Below are 23,427 nucleotides of genomic sequence, written 5' to 3'. Positions count from 1 at the left end.
ACCACAAGCCAAACCAGGGAGATGACCTGGCTGAAAATTAGGTTTTTCCTTCCTCTTCCTTCTGCCCCAAAAGTTTAGTTTTCATTTGTGCTTGTGCCTCTGGTCTGGTTTGGCAGACAGTCATGTCCATGAACACCAGTTCTGCACAGGGGCAAGAACTGGTAAAAGGGCAGGTTTGCCCCAGGCCCAGCAGCCAAGTCTTTCGTCTGATGAAAGCATTGGTGTTACCATGACCTGAGCTCCACAGAGACTGAGCAGGGACTGTGCTGTTTTCTGCAACTGATGACTTCCAAAAGGAGAGGAAAGAGGACCTGCTTTAGCCTATGAAATCTTGCTAACACTATTATTTTTCCTGACAGAAAAAGAGGTAGTCTCTTCAGGGTGATCCTGTTTCTTTCTTGTGGAGAAGGTGCAATGTGTAGAAGCACACAGTTGTTTAGCTGTGGAGAGTAGCAACCTCGCTGGGTACATACAAATGTATATTTTATCATATAGAATGTTCCCAAAATAGGAGGCGACATATGAAATGTGAAATTCTCTTCAAATCCTGATCTGGTCTAATCCAGAGGGTATAAGCAATTGCTTTGCAAAAGGCTCTGTTGGAAGTAAAGAAAGTTGGTTTAGATGACACATCTCTCCAGTAATGTAGGCTAATAACATGCTAATAAGATAAAGCGAATTCAAAATCATAATGGAGATTAACCATCTCCACTGAATAGTCTATTTGTTTCTTGTTGCTTGTGTCTAGCAAACACTTTTGTAGTTTCAATTCTTTCTGGATACTCTGCTAATTGCTGTGAAAAGCACTATTTATCAGGACATTACTCCAAACTGTTGTTGCCATCTGTAAATATTTGTATGTATTACCAGAGCTCTGAATGTGTTCAGTTTGGATAACCAAAATAAATCAAGCTATTTAAGTAAAAAGACTCAGAAGTCAACCATAACAGCTGAAGAAAATATGAACTCTCACCCTTCTCTAGCTGAGGAAAATGTGCTTGTTTCTGAAAATGAGCTTGGCATTAATTTAGTGAAGCTTTCTACTCCAGCACAGAAGCAGCCATGCAGAGAGGTTTGAAAGAGACTAAGTTGTCAGCGGGCATCTCCAGCACCAGGTAGAAGGGTCTTATAAGATCAGCAGCATGTGGAAAGAAAACAAGAGTCTGAAGCAAGTGGATGTCACAGCTAATAAGCAGGAAAGGAGCTCAGCTCCCGCTGGGAGAATGGGGCTGCTGCTGCTGCTCTGCCCCCTCAGCTGCCAGAGTCATCAGAATAACCTACAAGGCTCAAAAGGTAGATATCTCTAAGGATGACCAATGATATTGCTGTAACAAGGATTTCATGAGCTGGCAGTCACAGGCATCTTACGAAAGAGCATCTCTGCACCATAGGTTTGAAAAAACATTAGATACTGAAAAAAATATATATTGAAGCATGAGGCACTATGTTTTAAAGAATGAATGTTGAAGGAGAAAGTAAAGCATCAGACCAGTCCCTTTTGACCCTTCTGCACTAAAAGTAGTATCCATTTTAGAAAGTTTATGGTTCTTTAACTTGATCTTAAGCTACTTAGAAACAAACCGGGCAAGATTTTCCTAGTACTTGGCCCAAATTTCAAAATGAATTATATTTTTGCATGTGTGTGTATACACACACACACATATATACTGTTAAACCAACACATGAAAACACTGCAGTGCTGCTACTGCATTTTGAGGTACTGCTTGAGAAGCACAAATTTATTAAGAATTTTAAGTTCACTGACAGAATGCTCATACATGAGAGCTAGTCAGGAAGAGATAAAATTAAATCCTATGCCAACAAGGAGTTAAATCCATTCTATAACATTAACAGGAGTTACATATCTGTACTTAGAGGAGGTATTTTTTTTTACTCAGAGAAATGACTTCAGTTTTAGAACACTGAAGAGAACAAGTCTATAAAGCAATTGTAATCCATTTGCTAATGTACCTGTTCTTTCCAAATACAGTGGTCTGCAGGCTCCTCAAGTATGCTTTATTACAACAGGAAATTCTGTTTTCTTTTAGCATCACAGAACTCCTTTGGCCTGATTTTAGACTTGGTTTTCACACAATAAGAGGCAGTGTTTGTTCAAAGCAGACCTTCAGGACTTGCCTTCAACAGTTCAGTTCTCCAGGTGGGGGTTTTCGTGGTTTTTTATGGTTTGGGGGTTTTTTTGTTTGGTTGGTTTGGGGGATTTTTTTTTTTGCCTTTTGTGTATGTGTGTGTTGGTGGGGCTTTTTTGTGTGGTTTTGTTTGGTTTTGGTTTTGTTTGGGTTTGGATTTTTTGGTTTGTTTTTCCCTGGGTGGTGGTGGTTTTAGTTTTTTTAAAAGTAAAAATAAAATAAAAAGGATTGCATTGTATTCTGGTGCTTAAAAGGAAGATTTTATGGGTTCTACAAAACTCCTAAACTGCACAGTTTGAGCACCTTCTACAGCATGTTATTTATGTACATCCACAGGTGACCTGGACAGATGTGATGTATTACCTGATTCAGTGCCTACTGAAGTCAGCTGGAACATTTCCACAGACTTTAGGGAGCTTTGCACAAGGCTATTAAATGAGGCTCTCAATGAGAGAAATGTTGCACTCTGTCAGTTGTCATTAGCATTAGCAACTTTAAAGTATGAACCCGTTAACCTTTTGGACATCTCAGTACAGCTGAGGGGAGCAGAGAACAAGCAGTCTCATAGGACATACTCCTGCATTCAGAGCTTGATTCTGCTTTTGAAGATAAATTCACTTCCCCGTAAAATGGAGAAAGTGTCCCTTTAAATATTTTTTTTCCTCTATGCATCTGCTGGTCTTATATTGTAAAACACTTTCTTTCCCAAGAAATGTTCAAAATCGATTCAAGCAAACATCAGCTTCCCCAAGAGAGCTACCTTGCCCACACAAAGTCCATCCCTGCCCTGCAGAGCTTTACGGCCAGCGGCAGTGGTGGCTCTCCTGTCTGCTGTTTAAAACTCGCTGTAGCCCTTCTGAGTGCACAGCCTTTGTACTTCACATGCAAGCACATCTTGTTTATAAATAAGGTTTCGATTAACCACCCCAGACAAAAAACAGGTTCATAAATAAAGATACAATACAACTACACAGGAGAATACTGAATAAAGAAGGGAACAGTAACACGCAACACGAACCTACTTTTCAAGCTCTGTGCAGCTTCCATAGGGAACTGAGAACATTCAGCACCCATCAGTTTCAAGCCATTCCCGTTCGCTTCAAATTAAATTTCTAGCATGAATCATTACCCAGAACATATGCATCAGATCCATATGATAATTTACGCAAAGTTCACACTATCCTGCAAACTCCACATCTTTGCACCTATTGTGCACAACTCTGTGCTGTCAGCCGTTCTCCAAAGACCCTGGCAGCATCAGGCTGGCTTGTTAAGCGCCGTTTCCAGCACAATCAAGCTAATTACACTGGAGCGCTGACAGACTGCCTCCACCTAGGAGGGAAACATGTTGTGGTAGGAGCAAAAGAGAAGGAATGACAGGGTGGAAGTGACTTGAGAGCTCGTGCATTCCCAGGCCTCACTTCACTTGGAACATTTTTGCATAACAGGCTCCTCTGAGATATTGTAGAGTTTAAGTTTTCTTTCTTTTTTTTTTTTTTGTAGTTTTTCAAAATTCTAGGGTACGACTAGAGACACCCGTGCAGTGTGCAGTACTCTGGGCACATATGGCACAGAATTAAGGATAGCAGCATGAACATACCCACCCTGGCGCATGCCCACCGACAAGCTACGTGGAAAGGAGAAGATGGCCTTTGCACGGCGCCTGGGGAACCGACAAACGTGTCCAGCATCTGGCAGGCTCTTGGAGCGGCGTGCTCCTGAAGACAGCAACTCAGGGGAGTACGAGAACACCGCACCCACCAGCAGCTCCCTCCGCAGGGAGGCAGTGGTTCCTCTGCCAGCGGTGTCCCAAGCCATTTAAAGTTTTATAACATAAAACTGAAGTATACGACAAATTATTGTAATTGCCGGTTATTATAATTGTCTATTCAACAATAATATAAACTGCAAAAAGTATTTATTAAAAATATTCCACATAGAAATTCCTGAGAAGACTGCAGCGGCTAATTGAACAGTGGCTCAAGACGCACGTCGCAGGAAGCCCTGTCATGGCGAGCAGGCTGCGCCATCCTGCACCGGGCCTGCCTTCCAAACCGCACAACTGTTGCTTCCCTCAGAGTTTGAAAACTGTTCCTTCTATCCTGAAAACCTGAATTACCTTATTTAGAAAAACTGATTTTGCTCTTAAGACTTAAAAGGGCTTTGTATTTTCTTTGTAGGTAATATATATATCACACAATTTTATATCTTGTTTTTCCCTAATGTATCATCATCCACATCTTTCTTAATCTAATCGTGTTTCTGAAGGAATCCTGAAATGTGAAAGCTTGTGCCTTTACTCCATTTGATCTGTTGTTTGAATGTTCTCCTTCAGTTTTTTCCATCTACTGCACTTATTTTAGCACTCAGAATTTCAAGGAAGCCAGGAAAGATTACAGTTCCTGGTAGCTGGAAAAAATATCTTCAGACAAACCCTGGTAGTCTGCTCAGTCTCAGCTTTCTCTCTGTCAGCATCCGCAGCCAGCGGGGCACCTTGCAGTGTCACACAGCACAACAAGCCAAGGGATCTGAAAACTGTCTGCCTCTTTTTGTGGACCAAACCCTCACTCCTTCCCCAGAATAACCCAGGTAGCTGCTTTCATAACCAAGTGCTTATAAATGACAGGATTTTAGTTTTAATGTTTTATCCAAGAGCAAACAGACAGTTCCACTGTACTCCACTCTGCCTTCCCGTCCCTCCAAACACAGTGTCAGTGTTCAAACAGTCCCTACGTGCCACACTGGCACAGCACAGCTGGTCTGAGTTTGCTCATGTGAAGTAAACATCTAGTAAAGGTCAGAAATGTAGTAATGACTTAAATATGTACAATAACCATTATAATCCTTCCTAAGCACTTAAGGAACCCTGTCGTGGGCTTATGGATTTGACAGGCTTCTGCTAATGGTAACTCATAGCAGCAGAAGGTGTCTACAGTGTTTTCCTCAGCACCGCATAAGGCTGAGGAATGATGCACAGGCAGAAAAAAACCCACGAAAAACATTTAAAGATCAAGTACCTTTAAAAAAAAAAGCATCACCTAAATATGAATTGGTCCTTATAAACACAAAGTTGACCATTGCCAACAAAAATCTTCCACAAAAGCCTATATGAGGAGATTATAACAGCCTTCATGTACCTATGAGACATCGGACAACTGCATTAGGACTAAATAAAGTAGCAACTGAATAGCTCTGCATTTTGGAGACACAGACACCAGAAGCTGCTGCCCAAGATACAGGCTGATAGATGGCAAGGCTTGGACTATTTGAATCTGAACTATTTGGCTTCAGCAGTTCCCCTGGAGACAGAGCACAAACAGGAGGCCGGGGCGCTGGTTGCAGCCGCGGGAGCCCGCGCCGCAGCGGGAGCCCGAGCCCGGGCCCAGGCGGCGGCACACGGGGCCAGGACCCGGGCACGGCACTGGCTGGAAGGCAGGCTTGGTGTCTGAATGAGGAAACGGCCTTACGCTCGGTGCCAGCATTTGAGGAGAAAGGACATTGTGTACTTTTTTTTTTTTTTTCCTGTGTGTGTGTGAATAGAGCAAGTTGCACTTCTGCCAAGGAAACATGCTCCCTGCCAGCGTCCCTTAACAGAGCAAGCACTGTCCGGTCTCCTGGGCAGGGACAAGAGCAAACAAGCAAAGGAGTCCTGGCACCCTCCTCCTCCTCCCCAGCTGGCAGCATTCATGAACACCATCATCCTCACCAGTTCTTGTTTTGCTAGAAGCAGGAAAAAACCAGGGTGCTTAAGTCAACCGAGTACATCAAGTGTAGAGGCTAATAAAGTAGTTTATTGCAGACTGAAGTCAGATTTCAGTCTGAGTAGCTAATGTGCTTTGGTCAGCTATTTGTTTTTCTCTTCAATTTGTTCCTGACCGCTTCGTTTGCAGTGAGGTATTTGCGACTTTTTATTACTTTTATTATTTATATGAGACATAAACCAAACACACTTTCCACCCCAACTAGCAAAACAGTCCAGCAGTCTGTTTCTTTTATACAGAAACGGTCTGGAGGCATGACAGCTATCTTTCCTCTCATTATGATAGCCCTTAAACAGGCAAGACTTTCTCCAAGGCTAACTGTCCAGATCCATCATCGCAGACTGTGTCAGCAAGCTCATACCACCATAGCAACATGATGAAATACCAGTTCCTGCCTAACTTGTACTGTTTCCCAGCACTCCTAATGGTTCAACATCCTCAGTAACACCGGAGGTTAACGACAACCAACAATCTGCCAATCAATTTTTGTATAAGACATTATTCACTGAAGTAGGATACAAATCAGCAAACAGGCAAATTAGTGACTGTCATAAACAGAGTTTACATATTAAATTGCGTGTTATCCTGGAGATTTAACTTTGGAAGTAGAGTGTCACAGACTGCTCATGTCCAAAATTGCTTTGAAAGAGAAAGCAGAGAAGAGCTCATCTTTGGAAAGCTTTTTGATGGGCAGAAAAGCCCCAGAGCAGAAACAACACACAGCTTTACTTTCTGCTCTATAAAAGAGGTGGGGGAGGAAAGAGACTCATTAAGAGTTTGTTTCAAGTCTCTGTTGGCAACTACTGGGATTTTATCACCACTCCTCAATTTCATCCTCAGATTTCAACGAAAAAAAACCCAAACAACAAACTTAAGATTGTAGCTGTCCTGGCAGAGAAGCTCTGGTTAATTCTATAGTGGCTGCTATGCAGATAGGAGACCAGAAATCCATCCAGAATTTAATCCAGCTAACATGGAGAACTTTCTTTCCTAGCATATACTTTGGAACGTGCTTCAAAACCTACTAGAGAAGGAGTGTGAGTAACCAGAGTAGCTTGATCCCTCTGAGCTTCATGCTGCGAACCCCGCACCACAAAGCTTCAGCAAACTTGAGTGTATGATCTCCAACCTAATTGCAAGATTTTTTTAATAGATGTGATTGGAAGACATGAAATGTAGCATTAACTGCATGCTATATCCACTGGGGCATGGGGGTAGAAAGCAAGGAAACAAATAAACAAAACAAACCCAGACAGATAGGTCAGCAGAAAATACAGCTGGAGGTACATGGAAAAAAGACTAATTAAGAGCAGGAAAACCTGAGGGAAGAAGCTAGGGACAAACAAATGAGAGTTAGTTGGTGCCATCTTAACAGCAATATGACAAATGCTCACATCGAATTCGAAAGAATTTCACCAGGTATCTGGGCTAATTCATTTCCAGCAGTTCTTGGTGCTGGTTTTGACTGATTCACCAACACGGAAAAGGACAACTGGAGCTGCAGCGGAGAATTTTGAATCTCCCCAAACCACCGGAATTTCCTTTCTTGTTAAAATAAAATCTTTTCAGCCTTCCACTCAAACACAGACGGAGGAGATGGAGGCTGGGAGATGCACAGACTGCAGCAACCCCTCACATGCACAAGTGCCCACACCAAAGGAGATTAGTAGAGTACTATACAACTTACTTAAGGATCCTCAGATCTGTGATCTACCTAATTGGCTAAGGTAGAGTAAATTTCAGTACCAACAGAGATGGTACGAAGGTTCAGACACTGCTGCTTTGGACACTACCATTCTGCAATGCACCTGTGCTTACACCAAACACACCGCCAGCTGCAGGGGGAGATTCTTAATCAAACAGTAATACCAATAGCTTGATAACCCCAGTGCTAGGGCAAGTTGCTGTACAAAATGTACTCTTTCACATCAGCATTTGTTTCTAGCAGTTGTCATCTCAGCAACACTAGAAGGAGAAGTTGTTGTTAATGAACTTTATATCTTAATTGATCTTAGCTGCTTTGTCCAAGGCCAGGTAGTGTGGTCTGCTAGTCCTTGCATGAACAGTCACTGGACTGTTGAACACACCCTTATCTATGTTAGCACAGTAGAGATCTAAAATATCTCAGTATGTAGCCTTGATTTTTATAAATCAACATGCATAAGAATCCTGCAAATTCTGCTTGTATTATAAAATGCAGACCCTCCAATATAAATTACAAAACAGACTCCTGAGAACAAGCTCAATGGCTTCAGAATCAATATTCTACAGAGCGCTAATTGCAGCAAAACTGTGTTGAAATTTGTGTGTCCCTGATGGGTTTCCAGCTTTCATTTTCAGCTGTAAACAGTCAAGGAAATAACGTTAGAGTTCCCCCTTTCCCTAGAGGAAGGGATACGTAGAGCTTTCCAAAGATCTGTAAATTCCTTCTGCACCTCCTAATTGAGATTTCCCCTTGCCAAAGAATGAGTATTTTACTTCGTGGTTTTTCTCAAAAATGTGATACAACGTACTAGACATTTGGTCAGCATTACATTTGCTAGTGTATTTCCACAGGCTTGACAGTGATTCTGTCCCCAGCTGAATGACTTGGGTTAACAATCATTTATGCAAGGCTACATGTAAAATGGAGTTGTTGAACACAGAATCGCAATCCTGAAATATTAGTTATCCAACCTTCTGAAAATGTGGCCTTGGAGAAAGGACATACCGAACTGCTCTACCAGAGAGGCCATTGGCCCTGTGTCCAAGAACAACATGAACTGTGATCATGACAGGGAGGTTTTGGTAGAGGCTCTGCCAAGTAGGTTAGCTACAACAAGCCCCAGTACAGACCAGTATAGAAGCTGTCTGGCTGCCAAGTAGGATAGACCTGGGGAAGAGGCATTTCTTGTCTTGTGTTTTCTTTGTAATGTACTTTTCCTTAGGTACATGACATAATCAGTGCTGGATATTCACCACCTAATCCGCTCATTACCTTGAAAGAACAGCTCCAGCTGCTGTGGGATTAAAAACTGGCTGCCAAAGCAAGTGAAGGCCTGCACAAGGATTTCAGCTGTAGCCTCTGGGCCATGCCTGGTGGTCATGGGTTAAGGTTCAGCCCATACATAGGGTTAGGAGAGAGACGCAGCTCAGAACTCCAGGCAGGGCCAGAATGCAAATGGGTAGCCAAAAGAATAGATCAGCCACACAAGAAATTAACTCCTGGAACATATGTCTAGGCCATAACTGGGCATTATTATATACTGATCGGCCAACATCTGGGGCTAGTTTCAGAGTAAACAAGAACTCCTAGGGTTAGGAGCACCAGCTGAAGTGAGGCACCCAACAGCTGCCAAAGGGAAGGGTGGGCTGCGCAAACATTTGACCCCTGGCAGCTTATTCCTCTGGGTTGTAACTGGGGGTCATGGGTTAGGGCTCAGCCCATGGTTAGGACTAAGGTTCAGGTGCGGGTTAGTGTTTGCCTGGGCTTTGTCTCTCTGTTAACCCTAAACTCAAGCATAATACCAGGCATTGACTAAACTTTTTTCTACACCCACCAGTCACTTCCTAAATTGTCAAGGACAGTCCTTATGCAGCCCACCCCTTCCTTTGGTAGCCACTTTTTGCCTCTACACCACCTGGAGCCCTTGGCTTTTTCCATTTCTTACCCTAACTGTAACTCTGGGCTTGGTCTTAGCCACATCCCCTAAGATCACTGTAGCTTTTTCAAGACCTGATTCTTACTGCTCTTTTTCACTTCAATAATTAGTCTTGTCAAACCCAAGCTAGTCCCCATCTATGACCATATAGTTCTTGCTGACCTGATTATCCTGGCCCTGAATATATATTTCCCTATCTTGAGTACCTGGAAAGGAGATGAGAAATGTATTTGTCACCATTTTCTTGTCTTAGCATTAGCATTTCACGAAGCTAAAGCACAAATATTAATGCTGTACTACTCGAACACATTAACAGCTTCTATCCATTGGCCCTCATTTTGGACCCTTGTCTTTGATGCTGGAGTAGGACTCCAGAGAATAAACAGCCCAAGAATGCTGCACTGTTTGCTGGAGTCCTGAAATAGGAAACTGGGTGAGATGATGTTTCTGTGAAACACCAGACCACTTGCAGAAGGAAAGGGAACAAACAACACTGTTAATGCTGTCAACAACTGCAGACCTGTAAATACTAAAATAACTAAGGCAGCTGGCAAAAACCTCTTGAAGAAAAACTATGGCAAACTTCTATTATAACTCCCAAAGCAGAGGCAGAGATCAGTTGGCACAAATAGCACATTGTATGTTGAGAAGTAGTCATCAAGATTCCTTGGGGGTTAGATGCGTTTTGCAACAAACACCACCTGCAATATATAGAGCCAAGGGATATAGGGGATAGAACAGGAAAGAGATGACGATAGAAATCTTGCTAGTCAAGCTCACCACTTTCAGGAAACACTACAATACTACATACCAAAGCACGCTCTTTGTTTTTCTTGCCTTATAATTTGATTTTTCCATATGGTTTAATAATTAGCCATCTTAGTTCATGGTACCGTTTAACACCTTTAGGAAATCTGTCTTATAAAATGTTTCCTCAGAGCAGTTTGTAGCAGATAAACTCTGTAACACTGATTTTATGTGTATGGTAGTGACAGAATTAATCATGTTCCTAGAGGTCTGCTATAAAGCAATGTCTCTCAGGTCTGCTTAGCAGGCAAAGTAGTATGGAAATGGTGGCCAATATGGCATGGCTGTACCAGTCTCATGTAACTACATCAACATAAAAGAATTAGCTGGCAGAGACAGAGCATAAGTTGCAAAAAAAAAAAAAAAAAAAAAAAAAAAACCAAAACAAAACCCAAAACCTCTGTTGCCTCAACAAGCCATTTGCCATTAAAGCAGATGCTGTACCCAGGTTACTTTCCATTGTACAACAAAAGTATTTAGTGAGCTCAGGCTGTTGCACAACACTGTCTGCAGAGAGAGAGAGGGGAATTAGTTTTTCCAGACTTGGAGCTGTATCAGAGACAGCTCAGCTGCAGCCACAGCTGGTTCTTTTTGGACCCAGTACTGACGTGAGTGAGCACTGAGCAGCAACTGATCTGGTGCATGTTTGTCAGTGGAACTTAGAGCAGACCAGGACACCACACTTGTAGAAAAAGTAACTCAGACACAAAAGAAGAAAAACAAAAAGCCCCAACATGCCGATTTTGTCATCTTAAAAAGCTAAAGCAGCAATAAATAAATGTACCAACGGCAGTCATTGGCTGTGCTTCCTGATTGGTATCTACAGCTAAATCCAATTTTGCCTCAGACTTTTTGCCAGCACTATGTACCAATTCCCCTGGTTTTTATTAAAACCAATATCGTGTTGTAAATTAACCAAGCTTATGCTGCAATTGAATCACCCTTTGCCATATCCCTCATTTTCAAACATGATGACATTAAATTGCCTTTGTGGGCCTGTGCCAAAACTAACAAATCTTAGGTACTTCCTAAGCATTTTGGTAGGGATCGGTGTTCTCGATCCTGCTCTTTTTAGAAACAAAGACAAGTTTACTGAATAAATAGATTCTAATACAGTTTCAGAGTTGCAAAATGAAAGAAGTGTAGTTGTTATAGCAGAAGGTATTTGTATTTGCCTGTATTAATTTCTTTCCTCTATTTAGCTTTTCTCTTAAAACCTCATTCAATGACCAGAGCTGCTTAGATAAACAACTAAGCATATCCAAAAGAAACACAGTAAAAGTCAAAGAAAATCCTTAGGTCAGCAACATTTAAAAATGTCATTGTTTCAAACCACCAATATTTTACACAAGCCAGTATTTCTTAGATCTCAGCTTTGGTAACACACTTGTTCAAAGTTGCATTTTTTCGTCACCAAGTTAGCAATGTATTGAATTTCCTATATATTAGCAAGATTGCCTTTGTTAGAAAGCCAGCTGTCTTTTATGTCTTTTTTTTTTTTTTTTTTAAAAAAAAAAGGATCACTGGTCCAGCTTTCTACCACTTGAGGTGAATGAGAAACCATTTGCATAGGACCCTGCTCCATTCTAATAAATTTACAGCAAAACTCTGGTAACTCATGCCTGCATTTGTGAGCCTGTTGGAATGGCTTTGGCTGCTGGAAGGCAGAGCACGGCCAGCACCAGCTGCGCTGCGTCCTGCTCGGGCTGTCAGCGTGCTCCTGCCTTTCTCCTCCAGAGCAATGACCCTGAGGCTCAGTTCCCAGTCACTGCTCAGGCACTGTGGCACAGCACTGTTCCTTTGTGATGCTCCTGGGAAATTCCTGGGAGCTTTGGGTGCACGAAAATACAGATTTATGCAGTAATACAAATACTGAAATAGTATAAAATCACAGCACAACGGAACCACACCTAAGCCCAAGTAGCTAGGCTCAGCTCTGGGAAGACAAGCTTAGTATCCAAGTCTTGCCTTCAGCTCACAGCTGGAGGGGTAAGAGCCAGGGTCCCTGTTCAGTGCCCCATACCGGGGTCTGCTCCCTCCATCAGAGCTGCCACATGCTGAGACCCCGCTGCTTTTGGTCCCCCAGGCTTGTGCTTCCACGAGAAATCCTTCTGCACCACCTTGGTGGCTGAGGAAAGGAAGAGTCGCCTTAACTCAGCCCAGGGGCTGGCTTGCCCCCCTCCCAGCCTGCACAGACACACAACCTTTGCCACTGTGAGCAGAATGAAAGTCATTGAGACATTTTCATTTTCAATTGCAAGTAAAACGGAAGTGGACAGAAAATTGAACCATAACCCAAGCTTCTACTCCACAAAAATAATTTTTTGCACAGACTTCAGAGCAGATACCCTGACATGTCAAATTATTAAGGATTTTAAAGCTGATATTTCACTATGCTTAACATGCACATTTTTGTCCATATCAGTTTGCCCTCAAACATCGAGCCAGTCCTCTCTCCCTGCTAGCAAAGAGACATATATTTTTTACGGAGTCTTAAGTGAAAATAAAGGAATTCAGTACTTATCTGACTTTCTGTTTACTCTTATATATCACCACTGTGTAAGATCTGTAAATATTTTCCATATGTTAGCTAAAGCAGTCCCTCCATTTCGGCATCTGCAAGATCTGTCCACATAGCTTTTAAAATTAGCCTTAATACATTATTTCTGACAAAAGTCAAACAAAGACAGCTCAGGGGCTCTTTTTTCTCCCCTACTATTGGACATAGCTTTACTCTCACATGCAAAATCACTCTACCTCTGCAATTTTAGGTTTAAAGGCCTTCTTTCAAAAGTAAAGATGCAGCACATCAATTTTTTAAGCTTCCTTACCTTTGTCTGCCAAGCTCAGAGCAGACTCTAACACCAGAGATGGTCGGTTCCTTGCCCCTGCATCCCGTACCAGGAAACAACCCCCAGCAGCAGCCCCACCTGGGACACAGAGCCCCCACACCCAGGAGCCCAGTCCAGGTGTGGGCACTTGACCCACTGATGTTCATTTAACAAACCCGCCCACTGAGCTGGGGAAATGAGCTGTGCTCAGTTGGGTAGCTGTAACAGCAACAGAGGGCACATAGGAGAAATCCAATTTAAGTCATTTAAAAACAGAACACTACTTTTGGCACCAAAACCCAGTCAGTTCAATGAGCCAACCTGATGAGGAAGGAGAAGCATTAGAATGATTTCATGTAATCCTATTCTACCAAAGGCACTGTTCAAATGAAGTAGAGTGGTCTCCTCCTCTGGAGAGAGTCCTGTCTCTATGTACGGATTGCTGTGCCTGGCAGATTTTTGTGGGCAGTAGGTTCTTACTGTTGTGGTCAAAAATTAAAGTAAGATTTATGAACATAGTATTCTGTGTAAACAGATACTCCAGTAGAAACACGAATGTTAGTGCATACTCAGTATGGGAGAGATAACTGGAGTAAAAAATCATGAACCATACTCTTGTGCCTATTGATTTAACTGACTAAATGGATTTCTGTTAGGAAAATATCTGGATGACTACATTATAGGAAAGCATTCGTACAACCTCAAACAAACATAAATTGTGATATATTGGAAATTCTGATTTTAATTTATCTTTCTCTTGCCCTCTACCTCTCTTTCCTTTACTATTTACTCATCTCCCTTGTAGCCCTTATTCCAAGCCAGCTGCACAGGTGGGAAAATGTCTTCCTCTGCAACTAAAATCATTAGTCTGAGAATAGGAAGAGGGAATTTCTCTGAAAAGTTAAGACAGAAATCCCTCAGAGAGTTTATTAAAGAAAACCCAGAGCTTTCTGCAAGGATACAGCCAACCTATCTTGTTTTCTTTCATCTCCCTCCACCCAAGCAACGAGTCACCTCCACAGTGCACCCAGTGTATACGAATCAGATCACACAAAATAAAAGTCTCAAATAGCAATCTGTGCTCCCAATAAATCTCCAAAAGAGTTTGAGCTGCTCTTTGACACTTCTTCCAATTTCTCATCCTAATTTCAGAGAAGTCATAATGGGTAAAGAACACTCCCCCCCCCAGTAAAACTACTGCACATGGCTTTTTCACTATTAATTACTCATGTTTATTTGAAAGTGCTTGCCCTCCAGTCTGAGTGGAGTGCACAGTAGGAAGAATTCAAAATGGAGAAGATGGTCTATGGAAGGAGCCTTTTCTGTGGGTTGGAAATGTCTGGCTAGAGGTAGAGGAAGATGTCCTAGAGTAGGATCAAAACAGTTGCTGCAGGACGCTCCAGCCTGTTACAGCAGCAGGGGCTGGTGGGCAGGAAGCCAAAAAATCCCAAGGGGTCAGGATAGTCCCCATTCTGAGCAAAACGAGAGCACCACAGTGCAAAGCTCCACAAAGGGAAAGGCACATTTTGCTGTCAAATGTTCGGATTTCTGGCAGACAAAGGCTGGGCAAAGAAAACAGTGGTGCAAAAAAGGAAACCTGTTTATCCAAATTACAGAGCAGACAGAGGTTAGGATCAGACCGAGGTATCCCGGCTCCCAACCTGGTGCTCAGCCTCAGCCTGGGAGCTGGGGGGAACAGCTCTGACCCTCAGCCGCTCCAGAGGTGCCGGCTGTGGTCACCCAGGTCTCTAAATAGGAGGGTGTGTTGCACCGAATATCTCATTGGATGGTGTGATTCACCCAGCTGTGATACAACATTCATCCTCTCAGCATGAGGAATTTTAAAATAAACTAACCTTGGTGGAAGTGCAGGATCCAGTGTATTTCAACATCCTTTAATCATCTATGGTGATTATCAGACTAATTCTTTTGACCTACAAATCAACTCTATTAAGCAGAGATATTTTCTATATCATGTACAGAACATTGTTCCATACAAGAGTGAACAGCTTACTAAATAATACAGGGCATGGCATTCATCTCTCAAAGCCAAAGTGGTCGCAGAACATGCAATTAGTTTTGAAATATAGAGTCAACACAACACAGTTGTTTCAAGTTTACCCTGGACAACGATGTTTCCTCACCACATGAATCCCTTCATGGTGCCTTCCATTCCTGGGAGTGTTTAGTTTACAGCCTGACATGTAACACACGTGCAGATTCACTCTTCGAAAAATTTTGCACGCTGCGACAGATGCACTGCGCTGTAAACACACTGGATGACAGCTGGGAGCAAAAAAGAGGCAGGACAGCCTCTTACATCTTATGTACTATCCTTTAAGGTAGCTTATGTATTTACAAATGAACAGTATTTTTTCAGTCAGCTTTATCAATAAAGGGATTGTGCCTATAAAATAACAGCTCCCAAGTTCCACTTCTTCACAGACATATCTCTTGTTAGTGATAAAACTGCCTCATTTTTTTTTTTGTAATTCTTGGTGTTATTTGCAGTAGGAGACAGTACTGAGTATTTCACTGTTTTGCCTTTGCAGATAGCATGGGGAAAACAAATTAACAATAGGAACAATAAATCCATACTTCAAAATTTTAGGGAAATTTTCTTGATTTAATGCTTTCAAATCCAGTGAAGGACTACATTTTTTTGCACCTCGCAAAATGTGCCTTTCAGCAAGAAAAATTAGAAAACACTTGCAGCAAAGTGTTTTAACCTTTCACATTTTACTGCAGATCGCCGAAGGAGTTAATGTAGAACAGAGACCTCCCCCCAGAATGTCAGATCTCAGACGTGCATCGTCTTTAATGTGCTAAAGTGGATGTGAAAGCCTCATGTGAAAGAAAAGTGAGGCAGAGAAAAGTTAAATGCCTTGGCAGGGTTACTGACAGATCTGGGCTCTCCACTGTGTTGTGCCCCGCAGAGTGGTTTACATTGCTCCACTTGCAGTACAAGGTTGACTTTCTTGAATGGCATTTTGGCCAGGAAACATCATTCTTCAGAACGGATGCCTAAATGAAACAGAGCAGATAAAAGCTGCCCCCAAAGGGCTTAAAGTAGATCATATAAATCTCAAACAATATAATAATATGTCCCCAGTCCCCTGGATTTAGACCTATCAAGATCTGCTTTGAGTTTTTTCTGCATCTGGGTACCAGAACATGACTCACTCAGGTAATAATCAGGAGTTGTGTCACAGAAATCAGCACTAATTCTCTGTTCTAAAATCTGTATCAAACTTCCAGATGTCTCAGACGTGCAGGCAAAGTGGTCTAAATAGATATTTTCCGTGTCAAATTTACAATGTGTGAGCCTTTAATTCTAAACGTAATTCCACTGTATTGCAGTACCTGGAGTATGAGGAAATAACAAAAACTAACAAGAAATAGGCTGCTAAGACCTGTTTGTCACTGTCAGGATTTAAAAAGAAAGGAATAAAGCACAAGTCGCTTTTCTTGCAAAATGAACTCAAACTGTGAGAGGTGGAAGATAGATAAACAGAGATCAACAATAAAGAGCCAATTGTTCAACCCATCTGCAGGAGTGATATTTACATGAGAAATTCCCACTAGGGCTCCAACAATTTATACACAAAACTCCATGTGCCTTGATAGGAAAATAGACCTGCAGTATTAGATACTACTGACGTACTCATAGGCAATACAGTTTCAGCTCTCTGGCATTTGCCTGTTTGCTTTGGCCTGATAGAAACATGAAAGAGAAAACACTGCCATGGAGAAATGTTTTTCTTAATTAACATCACCAGTGAAAGTTTCTTATTACCATCAAAAAGAAACGGGCAATCCTTCCATGAGCATGGTTTCACTATCCCAATGACATCCACATGAAGTTCCCAAGTACTTCAGAAGAGTAAAACAAAGGTGTGAAATTTCCTCACCGGGCTGCCAGTACGTATCTGAATTCACAGTCAGAGGCATAAAGTTGCGTGACGTAATTCAGTAAAGCAGTTTAAAATAGGCTTAATTTTAGCACTAGAAGTCTTCAGGACAATAAAGGTAGGCTTCAGGGAAAATGCAAGTTTTCCCATTAAAGATTTGGTCAAGACTCAGTCTGAATCACGCGTTGTGTAAGCCTTTTCTTAGGGATAAGCCTTTTCTTGAATCACGCATTGTGTAAGCCTTTTCTCAGGGGTCACACAGTGTGTACTTCTGTGGCGGTCAGTCCTAGGAAAGATGAGTAGTTCACAGAACATCCCTGCAATATCTTAGTCCTGGACAATGAATCAGAGTATGTTCAAAGCATAGCCTATGATACATGAAGAGATGTTTCCTTAAATCTGATGACTGATAAAAGAACTACTCTAACTCCTTTAAAAAATATTTTAGCACTGTGCAACAGCTTCACATGTCTGTATTTACAGAACTGGACTGGAATTTCTTTCCACAAACTTAAGATCTTCCCCACAGAGTTCAACACAACTGACATCCTTAGCCCACATAGCTTCTCTTTTTTTTTTTTTTCTTTTTTTCTTTTATTTTCTTTTTTTCCCCCTGCCTACTACTTGTCTAAGACCAGTCTGTGATTTTACTATTTTGGTTGCTATTCCAAGGCACCTGGTGAGCCCCAAATGCAAGTTGCAGCCTATATGTTGTTTGCAGACTGTTTTCTGGAAATATTTAATACTGAAGAGTTCAAATGCCACATCCTACTTCTTTGTCTCCAGTGAGGTCACCTAACTTACAAACTCTCTTCCAAAAGACAAAGGCAAAAGAGTCAAGCTGGAGATGTGCTTGTTTTATCCAAAAACGGTGCTCAGAAGTGGGAACAGACAACACTCGATACAGGAATGGCAATGAGCTCAATGGAGAAAGAAACCCTCCTGAAAACCTGGGTCACTAAAACAGTTTCCAAGCCTCTCTGGTAAGTGGACTTCATCACGTGCAGGGCTAACTAGCCCCGTGTTGGCCAGAGTGTGGACATGCTTTAAAGCAGTTGCCAGTTACAAACATCTGGAAACAGGCAATGTAAATAAGGTTTATAATGGGTGGGATAGTTACAGCTGATTCATGTATGACTAATGCCAGCATTTTCCTTGGAACTCTAACCAGGCGTTGCTTAGAAAAGAGACACAAGAGCAGCTGTCACCCATGTCAGGAGCGAGCCCATCAGCAACCTGGAAGCTGTTTGGCTTCACAAGTTCAGAAGCGACAGCACCTGGGAAACACAGCCCAGTGCTCTGCACATCAGCAGCGTTTCTCTCCATTTACCAGAGCTACATTGCTCCAGAAAGACAACATGTCAAATATATCATGGTGTACTTGTCTGTGCAAGCCCACAGCCCCTCCGTGAGTGAGGAGATCTCAAGTGTCGTCCTGTGTGTGCTGTGATCAGGTACTGAACCACCAAGGGCGTTGCAGTGTCAGACGGAGCCTATGGGCTTTGCTGTAGAGTATCTCTGTGACTAACGAACACTTTATTCATATATTTGCATGTGCCTTGCCCAGAACACATGCTTCAGCCTTCTTTGGGGCGTTTTATAGTAAAACCTACACAATTCATTGAAGCCAGAATAGCTCTAGTGTATTGCTACCTGGCATACCCTTCTCAGAACAGACACATTTTTCAAAAATGAGTATGGCATTTTGCACTGGCTGATCTGAAATGTGAGCCTTCTTGACTTAAATGCAAGCAGGAGGACTTGCACCGCAGTTGTGAGAACTTCAGTTGGAAATAAGAGCTTTTAATGCTGATTAGAGTTGAAGAAGAAGGCTTTACATCTGCAGAGCAAAATTCACATGTTTGGATAAAGTGGGTAGTGTGCTGAACTAAAGTTGCAAAAAATATGACTTGAGAGATTAGGGAATAGGTCCTGTTTCCAATAAAAGTCTAAAGAAGGAGGGAAGAGCTGGGGTTCAAGGAATCATCTTTGGATCTGAAGTACACTGGCAGCTGTTCAAAATGGCTGCTTGCCAGATTATATTTCTGTTAATCAGTGCTAAAGAACAGTTTATACACTTGAGAGATGCTCTGCTGTTGTAAACAGACAGAATTTGACTAACGTCAAAGGAGCAGGTTTATACCAGTTGAGAATCTGGCCCTTAGTTTGCTCTAAAAATGAAATATGGACTCTGAATAACACCACACACTTTTTTTTTCTTCAACTGTGGCACTGAGCCTGGATGCTGGCAAATGCCTCCAGTTTTACACACACTGGTTTCTTTCAATACTGTGAAAAACCTTATTAAAAATTTGTAAGCAGAAGGCAACACTTGAGTTATCCCACCTAGAGACAGAAGCTGCACACCTGCATGGCAGTGGCTCTAGTCTCCTCTAGCCTCCTTCCATGTAACTGATACCTTCATTGATTGTGTCAAAATAAATTGACATCGTCATATTTCTGCACTGGCACCACCAGCACAGATAAGTTCTGCAAATTTATGAGTTAATTCCCATTCAGCTCCATGAGTTTTGTAAGAACTGCACCCCACACTGAGCAATGCTGTCTAAAGATGGATATCCAGGTTCATCCTGGCCAACTGCAGCTGCTCAGTTAGGAACGGAACTGCTCTAGAACCTCCCTGGTGCCCTTACAGGAGACACGCAAGGTGTGCTGAGTTACCCCAGGGGCTGCCGGCCTCCAGCCACCATATGGAAGCAAAGCTGATGGCTCCCCTAACTGCCTGAACTAAGCAAAGAGATTCCAGACCTTTAAGATTTTTTTAAAAGAGCACAAATGAGTCATATCTTCCAGATGTAAAACGCTTGTTCACCAGAGCTCTGGCTTGCATACACCAGATGCTTTCTGCACTATTCATGTCCACGTGCATTTGTCCTCTAACGCACACAATGGCACTTTCCCTTCTTGAGTTCTTCTACTACTAGATGGAATGACGTGTTTGTATATACATGTGCATTTGTATTTAAAAACATAAATGCATGACTACCCAGCTTTTTGGTGTCATAGTTTTGTCTTTGCTCAAAGCACAGGAAAGTTATAAAAATGTAGCTGAGGTCCATGTAACCATACTATTTGTCATTACTCAAATAAACAGAGTAATTAAGATTTCTTACGGCTTCCAAAAAAGAAAATAGCTAATTTGTTCTTGGTTGACAGCTGTTTAACCAGATATTGACTAAGAAGTATGCACTGCAGAAGTATGAGGTCTGACTTTCAACATCTGGTATTCTTATCCTATGATGTAAATTTTTATTTAAGCTTTTATTTTTTTACCTTTGAATGAAAGAGCAATGCCATAAATGAAAGTTTACAAAAGCAAACAACGGAGAAATCTTCTGGAATTAGTTTGGCATGACCCTGCTCCTACCAGAAAACAAAATTAACCATATACAATACCTTGCCAGAGCCACATTTCTGAAGTTCATTATATAACTACAGCCTCCTCGGTGGGTTATCCCATGATGCAGGTGACGGATACAACCTGAGCAGGAGAAATCACTCCTTGTCTGCAGAACAGATCGTTCTGTGCGTTCCGCAGCCCACAGGGACAGGAGAAGGGCCAGGCAGCTGGCCCAGCAAAAGCCTCTTGGTTTATGACAGACGTTTAGTAAAATATGACTCACTTCAGGGACACACATGAGGGAAGTCACAAAAAAATTAACTAAGTGCTGCCAGCAAAAACATGGGTGTACTTTGCTTTGTAATGGTACAAAGCATGTCAGTGGGGTACACACTTTCCAGTGTCATCATCCCTCAGCCCTCCCCGGACAAAACAAGCATGATCTGCTTTTCATGCTATAATACTTGTAATCACAACATCCAACTTTCTTTGTCAAACAACTTACAATAACCTCATCACGGATTCCTTCCTTTTTCCATCCTTCATTACCAACGTCAGCTCCACACATCATCAGACTGAGGGCACTGCCAGCTTGGCAGTAAAATAAAAATACAGCCTCACCTTCTTTATGTACGTGTTTGTCTTGCTATACCTGTTTCTGTCTCTCTCTACCGACCATCTTCCACATCTTCAGCGCCCTTAATCAGCTTGCACTTGCAGTAGTTGGCTTTTTCTGTGCTGCCCTGTGCACCCGAGCTGCCTGAGAAGCATGTTTTCTGGCTCTAAGAGAGGGTTTGAAACATTTCGTCAGAGGCCTGGAATCCAAATCCCACCTTTGGGTGTCTTTCCACTTAAAACAAAAGAGTGAGGAGAGGTCTGGTTTGTGACCGGAGGCCCAGACCGCAGAGGTACCACCCGCACATACGTTGTACGCAGGGCGCACGGGCCCTCGTGGGTCCCCACACGGCGGTTCCATCAGACGCCAATTTAACTATCAGGCTAAAAATGTAACACACCTTTCCCCTTCATCAAAACCCACGTGCATCTTTCAGAAACAGCAATATTAAATTTTGTCACAAAAGGTTCGCAACAGCTCCGCCTTTCATCTCGCAGCTCCCACTGGGCAGACACGGCCTGTCACGGCCGTCCTCTTCCAAATCTGAGAAGCCGTTGCTGAACGTTGCCATGCACCCTGAGCCATCCCCGCGGAATCCCCGTGCTCACAGCCACCTCCCCTCCCGCTTCGTCCCGAGTTCCACTGCAAAACCCTCTTGGGACGGTGCCGAGCCCCAGGCTGCCATTCCGAGCCCGTCTGAGAAGGCACAGGTCTCACCGCAGGGCGGCCGCCCCTCCGCCTGCCTGCCCCCCAGTCCCGCGGGAGCTGGGCAGGGAAAGGCAGAAGTTTGCTCCCATTCACAATGCAGATTTTTATTTTGGACAGCAGAGCACGGTTTTTAGCAATGGAGCTCCCCAGAAGGCAGGACGAGCGCTCTGCACGTCTCCTCCTCGCAGGGTGCAAACGCGCCCCCTGACCGTCCCAAGCGTCAGCTCCGTGGTTGCTTGCTCAGTGACTCCTGACCAGAGCCTTTCGCATCTCATGGCCCTTCTTCCTGAAGCAAAAGCCAGAGAGAGCTGCTTAGCTTACACATGAACCTTATTTGCCCGAAAAGCCTGTTAATAAAGGGCATGTCTCAAGGAGGGACAATACCCCAAGCCCTGGGTACTGTCCCACCCCGACCCCCGCAGCAGGGGCAGGTCACGGCAGCCGGTGGTGGCCCTGGAACCCCTCCAGCTCCAGCCCCGCTCAGGCCCACGTGTGGCACAAGTCTTCAGCCTCCCATTTCCAGACACTTTCAAACTGCTTCCTTCATGTTACTTTATCGTTTCCTTTCAGTGATTTAAATTTTCTATGACATGTTTTGGCACTCAAAATTTTATGAAAACCTCAATATTCCTGGTGCAAACGCCCTGCGTGCATGATCCTCTTAAATCTTCCTGTTTATTTTCAATTCTTAACAGCTAACGTTACTAATCACTTTTAGGATTGCGGACTAATAAAAATGTCGCGTAGAACACAGACTTTCCCTACATCCCAATCTCTTAAAACCGCATGGGATGTGCCTGCTTGTGCTAAAGGACAGATCGAAAACTTTTTGATCCTTTCACCCAATTCACAAAGCAGATCTGGAAGTTAAACGCTTAGAGAACTGGGAACACCACAGTCACCCGCAGGGATGGCACCTGGATTTTAGCAGGCATATCACAAAAAATTTACATGGCCGACAAAGTAGAGAGTGAGTTTGCTGAACCACTTAAAGCAACTTTAAATCGTATCAGCTTTCTCTACTTCACACTCAATATTCTGATTTTTAAAATATGGATTTAATTTTTTGTCAGTACAGTGTGTTCTTTGCTAGAGCTGGCAGTTTACGAGCAGCAGTAAGTAATACCAGAGTGAAAGAGAGACTCCACCCAAATATTTTTAAACTAATTCTTCAGATATACATGCTAAAATAATGGAATGGAAAAAAAAAAAGATGTCATTTTTAAAAACTGCAGGAGTAACACTTTTGTGCTGCTTTTCTTCCTCAGCTACCTGTAAACCAGCTCCTCTTTTATGCTTTTCCTGAACACAGTAAAACTGCAGCACAGCACAGAACTAAATGCCAGGCAGGCGAGAGCTGCTGCACAGCAGGGCTGGAGTCGCCTCAGTGCACATCATTTTCTGGACGTTTTGCACTGACTCCCTGAAGACTTTTAGAGAACGAGAGACTATAAAAATGTAATTTAAGCCATAACATTCTTAGGGTAGGCGAAGTGATGCAACTTGATCTTTCTTATGCAAAGAATTCAAACGGCGCAAATGCATACGGGTTTGCAGTCTAGAGCTGGAGATCTGGGAATACAGCACAAAACCCAAGGTGCAAACAGACTTCCAGCCTCAAAAATATCTGCTTTACAATTACAA

The sequence above is a fragment of the Caloenas nicobarica genome, chromosome Z (genome assembly GCF_036013445.1).
Source record: "Caloenas nicobarica isolate bCalNic1 chromosome Z, bCalNic1.hap1, whole genome shotgun sequence".
NCBI classification, from domain to species: domain Eukaryota; kingdom Metazoa; phylum Chordata; class Aves; order Columbiformes; family Columbidae; genus Caloenas; species Caloenas nicobarica.
Note: the sequence above shows the minus strand (reverse complement) of the source record.